Here is a 15,218-nt window from a genome sequence, read left to right as displayed (position 1 = left end):
GAAACTCAAAGAACCTTTATTGGTAGCAAGTCGCTCTTGAACATGACACTTCCACTCCGTGCCTGAGTCGGGTTGGGTTGTTTCATTCACCAGTCACATCACCATGGTCTCACCATACCATCCACCTTTGGGGTAAATGCTACCAATCCATCATATAAGTGTCGCCGATATGTTCAAGAGAAGTCATCCAGAGAAGTCAACCGTGTCCCATCCACTACCATACATTATACTTCATTCTTTCATGACCGCCACCCTGAACCATATATCATCAGATCGTTTTCACCTCCATCAAAATCATTTGCTCCGTTCCGTGTCACTGATGTGGGATACATCAAGGCCCTCCTTTGATGGATCGCTTCTTGTCAACATCAGCTCATTATCCAAGAAGTTGATCTAGGAACAACCCCTTCAGTACTTTGAAGCTTGCATGCCTCAATGGCAAGTTTCTCACTTCCGGCGACAGGTATACATCAATGACCTTCGACCGAAAGATTTTGCGTGGTGTTCGACGCCAAGTCCTTTATTCACACCACATGAATTGTACTGCAGTACCTTGAGGGTCATTATCATTATCGGTGATTCCTCTCGCACTTGTTAACAGTTTACATCATTGACTGGTAATCAAGCGATGTCTTTCCATGTTCGACTTCAAAACATTTCTCACATGGATCGACTTCTGCTTCGAGTGAAGATCGGACGAGATTGAAGACCCCGGATCTAGTTTCATCCATCTGGGCTACGATATATATTCAGGAAAAATAAAGACATTGACATGTACAGCACTGCAGAGCAGATAATCATCCTACCAAAAGGATGATGATTTCATCAGAATCATCAGTCTACCATCAGACGATTGTCTGTCCTATGTACATAAAAAATGAATTTATAAAGCTGAGCATGGGAATGCCCGCCTCAGCTAGATCGTGAAAACAGTATGAAAAATAATGTATTGTATTGTATCTTATTACAGGTCTCCTCCTAGCATTGAATGAACTTCAGATCCTCCCAATAAAGCATTTCACCCAATAAATGGCCTCATACTTTAGGGGGCAACTGTTATAGACATTTTTTTGCCTTACAGCTTTGAGCATGAAATGTCCATAATCCAAGGGATCCAAAGTCCCTAAATATGTTGTTATAGCTCCTAAAGGAACAAGGTCAACCAATGACAGCTTCTCCCAGAAGTTCTCCACCAAAAACCACTCAGAACTAGTCAAATCAGGATCAATTCAGAAGCTCCACTAGCTACCTGCGTTGAAAAGCACCCAAATACACTGGCTAGGTGTGTTGCAACGCACTTGAATGCACTACCCGGGTGCGTTGAGCAGGAAATGACAAGTGGCAGATTCATTCAACGAGGTGGAAAGACCATGGAAGCTTCCAGAATCTTCTCCAATGACACTTGCCTCACTGAATTCGACCAAGTGATGAGTAAGAGGCTCTCAGTCTCCAAGTGGAAGCAAGAACTGACAGAGAGAAGCCACAAATCAAAAACCCAGAGATGACTCACACCTCTGCAAATATCTATATATAGATCTCTCATCCCAGAGATCCAGAGGGGGGAGGCTAGAATTTTGTACTTTGCAAAGAATTGTTGTTGGTTTGAGATTGAGATTAGTACATTGGGTGATTTATGCTTTGTTGGAGGAGAGGAAGGGATTCCTTTGCTGGGAGGTAGATGCTGGATCAGGACTCACTTGGTTGTATCTCCTCTTGGACTTTCTTATCATATCAATAAAAATATTTGAGTTTCTCCTACATGCTGTGTATCAGTGATGTTTTGTTATATTTGCATGTTTAGCTTAATCTGATCCTGAGCTTTTTATGAATGTATATCTATATCTTCGTGTAGTTTCTCTCTCTTGTGATCTTGCAGGAATTCGGTGAAGCTGGGCCGGTAAGGGAGCAGGGAGCTGGGAGCTATTGAAGAGAGGAGCGATTGGATCAACAAACTAGCGAAAGACACAGGTTAGTTACATCCTTTCTCCTCATTTACATTTCATAAAGAAGAATACTCAAGTAGTTTTCCTTGTTTGTTGCTAAGGCACTATCACACCTTAGAGTGGGATAGGGGCGTTCTAAATAGATACTTTTCCCAACAACAAGGGGATCTCCCTCGTAGGAAGTCCCAATTAGACCTCAGACTGTTTGGTGTAGGAGTCCTAGTGGTGGGTTGTACGGTAATGCCTTGATCACGATTTTGCACAGAGGAAAGTAATATAACTCTGTTGGTAGCAAGGGTGTGACGATTGCAATGAGTTAAGAAAGGTGCATGAGAGGTACTAACACATGGGGGTTGATATGAGTGCGCCCTTTGGAAACCTGTGATAGCACTCATCTTGGAAGGGAACACATGAGAAAAGATACATCACAACATGGAAGGCAAGTTAGCGAGCAATCCAAAGTGATATTAAACCAACAACACATTTCAGAAACATTCATACATACTTATACAGAATAGTATATACACGCATACGTAAGAAAGAAAATACATATATCATTTAGAGTGAACCAGATAGCATAGAATACAATAAAACATATGCATGAAACGTGCTAGCTATTGTTATATTAAGAATTATAAGTTCCATTCATACAATACATCCATGTCCAACCACTAGTCCCGATAACGGAACATTATAGCCATAACTGCCTACTCCTCTAAAGAGATGTACTAGCTTTGCGCAGTGGAGAAGCCAAGGCTCGTTACAATATTGTCCAAGCTCTCTCCAAGATATTCTTATGGGAATCTTGGCTGACCAAAAGCCTATACAATGAGTTATGAGGGACTATTTATAGCAGAGGGTGGGATGACCCTTGACATTCCCCTTTGTGGAAATTCAACTACCATCATGACTCTTCATCTACTCTATGACTGTTACATCCAACTATCGACACTTGACTACATTTGACAAGACATTACATATCAATGCACATGTACCCATGTGAAACAAAATGGCTTGAGGAATCCATGCTAGACATCACTCTGACTTAGAAAACCATGGAAGTCTAACTCTTCAACATCTTCATGCTAATCAACAATAACATACTGATGCCAAGATTGGTAGTCCTTGATGGTGTCTGTGTGCTCCGCAGTGACATATGTTTGAAACCTGACTCTTGCCTCCATAACATCTAGGTACACTGCTCGGGCTCCCCTATCCAACTCGTCTGAAAGCTTGTGCATCATTGTCTTCAGTGCAGTTAGACCAACAACATACTTGTGCATGATGTCTGCACTGATGGGAAATTTTGGGTTGGTGGCAATGCGAATAATTCATCAAAGTACGAGTTAAGCTCTAGTTGAAACTGTGTCTTTGTCTTTTCTTGGGTGAGAGTCCCAATAGATGGGATCGCATGTGTGCACACCACAAAATCCATACTCTTGAATACTCGTGCATGCGAAACCTATATGCTAGTGATGAGCTTCAGGAGTGCTTCATAGTTCTGAATCTGACTCTGGATACATGCCTTCAACTCGATTACATTAGCCCCCATCATCTTAGGCAAGTGAAGCGAGGCTTCCTTTTATTTCATCGTCCATGTTTGCATGTCATCAACAATAGCATGAAATTTCATGAACATACGTGCTCTTCTAGCACATTGATGTTGCCATATGTTAATATGAACGATTGCCTTATGCATAGTACCAAATTTGGAGTACAAAGCTCGCGTAACCGTATCAAGGGACAATACTTCATTTAGTATTTCCTTCTTGAGTTCAACTCGAGCGAACGCTGTCACCAACTCTCCTCCTTGCTTGGCCGTCTATAGTTCCTTCTCCGTTCGCTCTTCTCTGCTATCAGAAAGTGAACACCTGAGCTAGTGGCTTCGGAATACACTCTGGTTGCCTCAGCCAAGGTTGTTGGATCCTTGTGCACATCAATCACGATCACTCATTCCTCAACTTGGGTAGGAGATGTATGATCCTCCTCAGTTGAAACTTTGTGAGACTGCACAACTCTATGTTGAGATTCGTCGAATGAGATGTTGTGAATCTCTCCTTCTGGTTGGTCACCAAGGATCTGAGTTCCTCCTTGGTCACTTGAGACTTGCTCATCATCTGGATACGATGAAGTGGGTAAGTCGACCTCTTGGTGGTGAGGCATGAGGTCTGTGTCATGTTTCAAATCTTACTACTCCATGTCTACATCCAACTATTTGAGTGCTTTTTATATCTCATGAGCTAAGTCTTGCTCCTACGATGGTTCACCCTATCTTCCTGATGCTAGCTGTTATGATGAATCCATGTTGGGAACGAGATCCCCCAAGGATAGTTTTGGGCCTAAAACCCCATGTTTTGGGTCGAATTTTGTAATAAACTTGTAAAGACTCCACATTATGTGGTCCCAAAGCGCGAAGGTGTGATAAGTCATAAAATGTTATCTCCCTTATTTTTGTAAAGTAAAGTTGGCTATAAAAGATCTACCCATGGTCCATGGACCATGGGATTGTATAAAAGGAGCTAAGCTCTAAGTAGTTTTAAGGTCATGTGATGAAGTCAGATAGTCATAGCTCTGAAGTAAGAAGTCTAAGTTTCAGGTCGCAGCGTAGGTAGAGGCTTTGTAGCTGAGTCCATAGAGGCCTAGGGTGGAAGTCTGCAGCTGAGTGTGCGGACCCTTGCATCTGTGTGTGCAGGGCGGATAGAGCCTGTAATCACTTTAAGATATCAATAAAGATATGTATTCTGCAAATTCTGTGTATTTTTTCCAGTTAATGCATCTTGTCATGTTGTGTATGAATTTCATTTATAATGATTATGTGATGCGCAAATGTGTGTATTTACATCGGATAACTGAACACAAATAAGAATATATTTTTAGGTAGTGCTAGTTGTGATTATCTAATAAGATAAGTAAGATTCCTAAGATAACTTGACAATCTCTGCATTACGCTGCGTTAGTAGCGCGAAAGTATCTGAACCGAAGGTTAGGGCTCCGCGATGGTCAGCCCTACCCTTTCGGGGAGGTTTCAAAGGGAAGAATAAGGGGTTAGGTAGCCAGAGCCCTAGAACTTAATGACCTCCGCGAAAGTAGGAATAAAAGGAATAAACCAACATCACAACCATCTCAAGGTGTGGAAACATGGTTCCAGCATCCGCCCATACTGCTTTGGGTGAGACTTCGGTCCACGCTCCGTGGGTTGATGCCAAAAGGGCCAGTAGTGTAGGGATTTGTTTGGCTAACTAACATTGAACCTGGGTCAGGCCCCAACAAGCCAAAAAATGAATCTGTTGCCGGGACTAGAATATGCATAAGAGATGTGTGATGTCGTATCACTGGAATCCAACTAAGAAAGTGATCAGAGACTGGTTGGATAGGAAGATCCACGAATTCGCGGCGTAGGAGAACATAAGTCCACGATTGATAAAGGAACAATGGTTGGACAGGTACCTATATACATAAATACACGAGATCTTTTTATGTTCCTTTCTGGTTGAGTTATACGAGTGGATCGTGAAGCTAGCAGATAGCCAAGGAAGGTGGAAACTTGACGGTCCTATTGTTTTGACCCTAGAGCTAATGAAAATATTGTAAGCATCTGAGGATAAGATCACCTGCGATGTCAATCATTGGCTCGATCGCATCATAAGAGGATTTGTGACTGAATCCGTGGTCGATACCTCAATCAACTACAGCGAGGTGAAGTGGTACTTTTTCAAATGTCCGTGAGGTAAGTACGTGAAATCTATGAATACCTGGATTAAAATGTTATTTTATGAAAAATGGGTTATGCAGCTACCTTGATGTTTGGGGCTACACAAAGTGGAAAAAATTACAAGAACGAAGGAAGAAAGGGTCCTAAATATAGTCCATTGATTTCACCTCCATGGGGTGATCAAGAGGGAATAGCGTAGGCTTCTCCGTGAAGTGTTATTTAGTTAATAAGACAAGGATTCCCGCGACTGCTACCACCACACACACCACCTCCAATTTCACCACCATCACCTGCAACTTCACCTATACCACCTCTGCCTCCACCACAGTTCAGTATGGCAAACTCAGTTAAGCTTCCTTTGTTCAAAGGCTTGGTAAATGAGGACCTGAACCAGTTCTCGTTCATTTTGAAATTTGTATGGGAAGCTCATCGAGTTACAGATGATAACATGAAGAAGGAAACCCTGGTCAGTGCTCTACAGGATCGCACGCTAACTTGGTACATCAAGTACTCTAATGATAACTCGAATGCTGGAGTGGAAGACATCCAAAAAACACTGAATAAAGAATTCAGTACGCCAAAATCTGAGGCACAATCTATGGGTTCAAGGAAATTGCGATGTAACCACGCGAGACATCTTGGGAATTAGATCAAAGGTTGAAGTGTAAAATACACGAAGCTAACATGAACTTAACAAATGGACAACATCGCGAATGGTTTGTGGCTTTGCTCTTGCCTCACCTCAAGGTTTCGCTATCACAACAGAGGATAACACCTCAGGCAGAGGCCTTGGAGATTGAAATGAGACTGCATGAAATACCGATGCAAAATCCAAATCTCGGGGTGCAACAGATCCATGTGCAATTGAAAAATATTTGCCCTGAGATGCAAAGTTTGAAGGAGGACAGAATAGATCGACCAGAAGTGCGCGAAGAGGTATGGTTTCTGAAATGCAAGGGTCAGGGGCAAAACAAAGACCATTTCCTAGTCTTTGCGAACTATATTGCAGGAGGAGGATCAATGCCTTTGAGGCCGAAAGCTCAGGTAGGACCAAGCGCGGGGCCTGCATTACGATGCACTGTATGTTAGGTAGAAGGAAAACATGCCAGGGATAACTGTCATTTGTTGCAGAAGTTTGTAGAGTCACTGCAGCAACTTTTCTGCAACTTCTATAGGTCGGTAGGGCATGAGGAATGCAACTACAGAAGCTATGAATTGATGATGGATAGAACACCCACCTATAGGGTCCAGGCAGAAACGCGCCCCCCTGACTGGAGAGCAGGGATGGTGCAAATAGGCTTTCAGGGGTACGAATGAGGATGAGGTAGAGGAGGACTTGGAAGAGGTTAGGGGCAGCTGATCTACTACAATTGTGGAGGACCAGGACATTATGCCCATGATTGCACTAACCCAACACGTCCAGTGTGCAAGTATTGCACTCCGTTTGATCATGAAACAGAAGATTGTCCTACGTTGATAGTAAGGATACATGACAAAGGGGCGCTACCACCTCAGCCGACTGAGAACCTGTAGATAATGAGTTCTGAGCCACATGAACAAGATCCAAATGTAAATATAATGCTCTGAAGTGGAATCACAACAGGAGATTATAAAGGGAAACAGGTCAAGGATAACACATGGGTTCGCAAAGCTCCGACAAAAGAGACTGAGTTTGATTTGGAGCGCGATAGAAAGGCTCTGAAGGGGTTCAAGAGCTCATAAATAGATGCGCCAGAAACACTTCGGCTGAGCCACACATAGTACGAAATCTTGGTAAGCATAAAACTAGGACAGAATGGGAGATGAGACTAACTGCGCAGATAGGAGAGTATGAGATGGATCAAGTTATCTTGGACCTAGGGTTAGACATGAATGTCCTACCAAAATAGACTTGGGAATAGATTGGGAGACCCGCGTTGCAGTGGTCTCCTATTCAGCTAAGGATGGAGAATCAGCATAAGATCATCTCCATGGGGCGGCTACAAGGGGTGACCATAGATATTGATGGCACGAGCGCACTAGCTAACTTTGATGTAATGGAAATTGTGGATGATAGCAACCCCTACCATGTGCTCCTTGGCATTGATTGGACTACTAATATGAGCAGGGTAATCAACCTAAAGAAATGAAAGATGATATTTGAGAAAAAATCAATCTGTGTAATAGTGTCCCTAGATCCTACTAAATGATCGCGCTATACTGAACCAGTCTACAACTATGAGAGCGATGACAATTTGCACTGTATCTATAAGCTAACAGTGCGAGACCAAGGTTGGGTGAATCTAACAATAGATGGACTAATTACATGGTATCGTGAGAGTTCCTGTACCTCGGACTCTGATGATTAATTAGAGCGCTAGCAGAATCGGTTACATGAAATAACCACACTGAGCTATAACATGATGACTCGGTCATTGCACTGTCTGTCATGAGGGGTAAGAAATCTACCCACTTATGATGGCTTGAATGATGTAGATATATTTTTGGATGCATTTGAGAGGGAGGTACCAGAAAAGCAATGCTTCTAGACATTGGACTAGGCACTGCGCGCTATGCCCACGAGATGGTGGGGTACGCACATGGGAAGCTTTGATGATTGGCGCGAATGTAGGAGGATGGTGAGAACATGCTTTGGGGAGCCGAAGGTATGAATTATCAAAAAATATTACGGGAAAGATGATTCGCGCACGCACTTTGCCAAATGGGCTCAGGCTTATGGAGAAAATCCCCAACCTGAATGGGTGCACTTGTTCTGTCACGTCCTGGATGTCGTCCCGATGAGCTGGTACATAGAAACAGAGCTCTGCCATGGTATAGGTGAATGGGATATTCTGCGAGAAGGATTCATAGTGGCATTTAGCTTTGAAGATGGGTTTGACTATATTGACGAGGCACTGCAAGAGGTGAAATCAGCAATCTTTAGGATACTGTAGGATCCTTCGAACCTGATTCAGCCTTAGTAAGCTACTCAGCTGAGTCACGTGCTAGAATGATATAATGTAACCATTGAAGAAGAGGATGAGGATCCACAAAACATTAACATCCATGAAACAGAAGGTCACTGTGAGGTTGAAGGACCATGAGTTTAGAATCCTAATATAGCCATGCCGCTAAAAATGAAACATGTAAACATTGGTACAGAGGCAGAGCCCAAGTTCACCAATATTGGAGATTACTGGGATGACGCGATGATAGATAAGATCACTGAATTTCTCTACGAATACCAGTATATATTCCCTACCAAGTTTACGAATCTAAAAGGGATAATCGAGGACCTAGGTGTTATGAAGATCACGATGAAGCTCGACACAAAGCTGGTTAATCAAATACCTTACCATCTCAGTCTGAAGTATAAGGAGAAGGTTCGCTTAGAGCTAGACAGGGTGCTCATGATATGCATCGTTGAGCCTGTGGAAGAATCAGATTGGGTATGCCCAATGGTGGTACAAGAGAAGAAGCAGAATGATGAAATAAAGATATGCGTGGATCTTAGAAAGTTGAATGACACTTGTGTACATGATCCTTTCCCGACTCCATTCATGGATGAAGTGTTGGACAATGTAGGTGGCCAGGAAGCATATTCCTTCACTAATGGGTTCTCTGGGTACCATGAGATCAAAATCGCGCCAGACGATAGGAGCAAGATGACCTTCATGACTGAGTGGTGTTGTTTTCAATACATTGTAATGCCATTTGGGTTGAAGAATATGCCTGCCATCTTCTCACTCGTAGTCATTGTTGCGTTCAAGGAATTTATTCATAAGTTCTTGGAAGTATACTTTGATGGCTGGACTGCGTTTGGGCTAGTGAAATGCCATGTTTCCAGTTTATGCCTAATGCTAGATACTTGTTGAAGATACCAAATCGCACTCAATCTCAAGAAGTGTATGTTTTGTGTTCCTTTTGCGACCCTGCTAGGTCATGTGGTTTGCAGACAGGGATTGATGGTAGATCCCATGAAGATCATAGTGATACTGAGCTTAGAGGTGCCAAGGAGTGTGAAATAGTTGTGCACTACCCTAGCACATACAAGATATTCCAGAAAGTTTATCAAAGGCTATGCCCAGATCACCGCACCTATGGAGAAGTTGTTGAAGAAGGATGTCACATTCTACTGGAACAAGGACTGTAAGAAGAGCTTGGATGCAATGAAAGAAAATATGGTCACCGCATTGATATTTGTCTTCTCGGATTGGAAGAAGGAGTTTCATGTACATGTTGACACGTTATGTATAGCATTGGGAGAAATACCGACAGAGGCTGGCGAAGGAGACTTGGACCATCTTATCACGTTTGCAAGCAAAAGGTTATCCAAGGTGGAGAAGAACTATTCCACCACCGAGCATGAACAGTTAACTATGGTATATGAGCTCCATAAGTTTAGACACTACTTGTTGGGAGGCCATTTTCAGATGTATACAGACCACTCCGCATTGAAGTACCTGGTTAATAAGCCTGTGTTGGGGGGGGGGGAGAATCTGCAGGTAATTGTTATTGTTCTAGGAATATGACTTTGAGGTTATTGTGAAGCCTAGACGACTGAATGAGGGACTAGACCATCTGTCGCACATCGAAACAAGGGAAGAGCGCACTAATTTGGAGGAGGGACTGCCTGACGCGCAGCTATTTGCAGTACACATCACGGATGGTCACTTCGAGGATATAATACACTTCCTGATGACAGGAACTGCCCCGAAGGGATACATTGTCCAGTAGAAAAAGGAGTTAGTGGTGTGCGTGACATATTTTTCTGTCATTGCTGGGAATACGTACAAAATGGGGTCTGATGAGATATTGCGATGATATGTACTGAAGTTTGAAAGAAACAACATCCTCGCGGATGCTCATGGGAGCACCACGGGAGGACATTATGCAGGGAGAGAAATCACGCAGAAGATTCTACATGCGGGGTTATGGTGGCCAACCCTCCATCAGGACTCAAAAGCGTATTGCAAGGTGTGTGATGTGTCTCAAAGGACTGGCAGGCCATCGTGGAGGGATGAGATGCTTTTGAATCCACATATGATGTTGCAACCCTTTGAGAAATGGTCGATGGATTTTGTGGGACCCATTCAACCCCAAGGAAAGGTGGGAGCGAGGTAAATTATCACCATGATATAGTATTTGACCCGATGGGTGGAGGCACAGCCTGTGAAGGATTGCACCGGTGCGACTGCTGGGAATTTCCTCTTTGAATATGTATTGGCATGATTTGGTTGTCCAAATATTTTGATGAGTGATTTTGGTATGCACTTTCTGAATGAGATGATCAGCGCACTAACGAATTTCAGGTATATCACCAGAAGAGCACGCCTTATCACCCACAGGCTAATGAGACAGTGGTAGAATTCAACAAAGTGCTGGAGAACACGCTCACCAAAGTTTGCAATGCTCAGTGAAGTGATTGGGACCTACGCATACTTGTAGTACTATGGGCCTATCGGATGACATGCAAGAAGTTCACTGGTCAAACACCCTTTCAACTTGTCTATGGTGTTGAAGCAGTGATGCCCATGGAATATATTGTGCCTAGTCTACGCATAGTAGCACTCACGGGTATGATGGATCACAGAGCCCTGGAAGAATGGCTCGCACAGCTGGTTGAGCTTGAGGAAGAGGGAATTCTAGATGGATTTCACCAACAAGTCCAGAAGTGCGAAAAATCATGGCATGATCGGCACAATACGCTATGCACCTTTAAGGTAAATGACCTGGTTTTTTTATATGACAAAAATTTTGATAAATTTCTAGGGAAATTCAGGATGCATTGACTAGCGGAGGAGCATTCAGTTGGTCAAATTGAATGGAGAACCCTTCTAAGGAAAGGTGAATGGCAGTCAATTGAAGCCATACACTAGCAGTATGGCCATCTGACTAAATGAAGGTAGCATAGTCTTAGTTCTCCAGGCAGCTGAAAGGAGGTGCAGGACTATAAACTACAGTACCTAGGTTGGGGAGCTGCGCGATTGAAGGATTGTGTGAAGAAAGGAAGTGTCATAGGGTTCGCGGTCACACGAAGGGAGCTACGCTACCCAGGGAAAAATCGCGCAAGTCGACCGGAAAGTGACTGTTAAAGTCACTGTTCATGATTTGACAGGAGAAATGTGGCCAAATGGAGCGTGCGGCCATCATTTAAGAAGAAATTTATGGCTCAGATCCTTGAAAATCAGTCGTCACTTTGGCATTAATGAACTGAATTTTGGGGGGAATGGTCATATTTGAATTTAAAATGACCTATAAAATACAAGTGGATGTCGAGTGAAAAACACGGCATTTTGAGAATTAAGTTGTTGAAATCTCAGGCACACATGAACCGAGAATTATTTGAGGCTTTGAAAGTGACTCAAGCATTCGCAAACTTACCAAAGACATTGCGAGCACTGTTGGAAAGCATTATGTCAGCACCCACAGAAGCTATAGATATCGAAGAAGTGGCAGAGGGGTCGGTGCCAGAAATGGAGATAAAGGCAAAAGTAGCTTCTCCAGAAGTGGCCGAAGTATTAGCAGAAATCCCTAAATTGCTGAGGATGTCGAGACCAAAGCCAACCCTAACCAAGGAAACTGTGAAGAATAAGAAGGGAAAGAAGCCTGCAATACTGGTGTGTGCATTGCCAAGAAGAAACCCATTGAAGCCTATCACACAAGAAAAGGGAAAATCCATAAATTTGGAGCCAGAGGAGGAAGAAATCGAAGACATCCCGATGGATGATGAGGATGTGGGAGTAGAGAGGTTGAAGCCCAGGGTGCTGACCCTATTACTTGGTTTCTTGAGTATGTCCCTTCGAACAAGGTTCAAGACCAAGGTTTCAAAAGACATCGATGAGAGCAAGACCCCCTTGCAAACCCTTTGCTACCGGATGAGATTTTGTTCGAAGGACCGTAGTTGGAGCGGGTGCCGCTACTAAAACTTGAGTGGGACTTGGCTAATCACGAGAAGTTCCCACACCGAGCGACCGAGCAACTAGTGCACTGCATCATCGATACCAACACTCGAATGGCAACATTGGAGCTGCATAGGTGGCTCAGAGGAGTAGAAAATCCAGGGTTTCTTAACTTTCTTTGGGCACCGCACTACAATCGCACCCCAGTGACAGTATTGGTCATCAAGAAGCTACTATGCTTAGTGCATGATGGGTGTCTGTGGCTGGAGGATCCAATAACCATAATGAATAGATTGATTCATAGGATAACGTGGTTGCCTTATGCAGGAAAGAATATAAACATGATATTTGGCAGAAAAGGTGGTGATCAGGTCCTCGCAAAGTCCATGAAAGAAACATTTTAGCTGGTGAAGAAGCCACACGGATATGCTATATCCAGCATTTGTGACCCTAATGTAAAGGTAGATACACATATTTTAGCGTGGAAAGTGATCAGGAAGTGTCACTTCGATGACGTTCTGGTGCCTTTCGTCATGCTAGCAACCTAATGCGCTGAAGGAGTCCAGTTCAACTGGTCAGACTACCTTCGTGGAGAGTTCCTAGTGAACTGTCATGAAGCACAGGAGCTCAAAAAGATGTTCCACTACGCCTTTCTCTTACTATCAATAGTGCTAGTAGCATGGGAGCTACCAGAGAATAGTTAATTCCCTTCGTTCACGTCAGACCTACCAAAAGAAACGAAGTATTCTTCGTTGTGGGCGACCAAGGATTTGTAGTGTGTCAAGGATATCAAGATCTTCTGGATCTTGATGGAGCTGAACATCTACATGGCCATCAATCGCAAACAATGGTTGTCGCCTACGGTGTACACCAACTTATAGGGCTATGAATAATTTAAAGCATACTTCCACCATGTGTCCATCAAGGCGCAGAAGGACCCTACGCGGAAATGGTACGACTTGCCTTACTTGGCAACAGATGATGCCATTGATGCGATACTCTATCAATGGACAGTAGAGTGACGCACTACAATAGACTTGGCGGTGGGAGGAAGCAAGTCCATTGCACAAAGAAAGGAGGAGGCCAAGCTGAAGATGACACAGCTGGTCGGAAAGAGGAAAAAGGAGGCTACTAAAACGGCCCAGGCTGAGTACGATGCTACGCAACAAACATTGAAGCAGACAAGAAGGACAGGGTGAGGCTCTGAAAAAGACACGAGGTTTCCTTCACCTGAGACAAAGGAGGAGACAGACAAGAAGAAAGAACAGCACAAAACAGACCCTCAAGAGACATCTACTTGCATCAAGCACCTAAGGGAGTAGGAGAAAGGAGGGTCTAGGAAGAAATCAAAGGCTACAAAGACATCACTGGACCCTATCACGCTAACAGAGAGTGATCTGGATGACATCGATGACACGATGCGGGATGTCACCGTGGAAGCCCTGCAATAGTTTTAGAAGCAGCAGTGGATAATCTTGGGGGCTATCTAGACACATTTATAGGAGCTGCAGACCAGCGCATCACAGGTTAGCATGGTGTCTACCATCCTTGCTATCAGCACTTCAGAAGCTACTGAAATGCTACACGCAAAGGCCTCCAGTGTGATAGTGTTGCTTGATGGGGCACTGACCACAAACGATGAAGCTAGCAGGCCCACTGTTAGCGCCCTAAAGTGAGTACTGTTGAATCTCACAACGCTCCCTGGTGAAGCACTCCACCTCTTGTAGAATGGAGGGATTGCATAACTGAGGGCCCGTGAACAATGGATTAACAATGAGTAGATGGAACTATAGCGAGACTATGTCATCTTTGTTGTGACTGAGGTGATCAATTAGAACAAGCGCATTATGCAGGTCATCGAGGAGGCATGCCCAATGGTACAGGAGTTGGCCATTCTTGAGGTGGAGCCAGTCGAGGTGCGCATCTGCAAGCTGTCTACGGGGGTGCGTGACACTTGTACTGAGATGGTGAGGGTTCAATTGGAGTTGAACCTGAAAAACACAGAATTACATTTGAAGGCTCAATGTTCAACTCCGCCAGAAGTAAAGGAGCAGTGGGAGACCACTGTCACAAAAGAAGTAGTGGCGGTTGGCAGTGTAGTAGCAGACTACACACAAGTTTTTGAGTAGTCGTTTGAGGTCCTGACAAGCTTGCACGAGGACCCCAATGTATAGAGACTAGAGATGGAAGCGCGTGAACTACAAGAGCATTATGATGAGGTCAAGGGCACAACACGAACCATTGCATTTAAATAAAGACTAGCAAAGCTGCAAGAGGCCAAGCAGCTGAAAGAATAGGTGGATGCAGTGCTACACAAGGAAGCATTGTTCAAGGAAATACTGAAACCCTAACTGGATGAAGCTTACATGGTGACAAGATCTATTGAAGGAAAGCTTGTAACACATATTTCATTAAAATTGGAAATATTTTATTACAAGGACATCACTAGAATTAAGCTTTTTGGTTATTTTGAAATTCAAGATCCACTATTTACTTCCAAATTTAATGAAATATGTGTTTTGTGACTCTACAAGCCACTTAGCAATAGCTTCAGGTTGATAGTTCAGGAGTAGTGACCAAGCAGATCGTCGAAGATAGGAAGCAAGTGGCAGCTTAGTGCACTACCGAGGTTGCGGTCATATGAGTTGAGCTAGAAGGTCTTTGCACTAAGATCTCTGCGTC

Source organism: Pinus tabuliformis, chromosome Q (assembly GCF_031772625.1).
Source record: "Pinus tabuliformis cultivar Carrire ecotype Pingquan chromosome Q, CPIR1, whole genome shotgun sequence".
Taxonomy (NCBI): Eukaryota; Viridiplantae; Streptophyta; class Pinopsida; order Pinales; family Pinaceae; genus Pinus; species Pinus tabuliformis.
The sequence above is the reverse complement of the archived record's forward strand: the minus strand, read 5'-3'. Positions refer to the sequence as shown.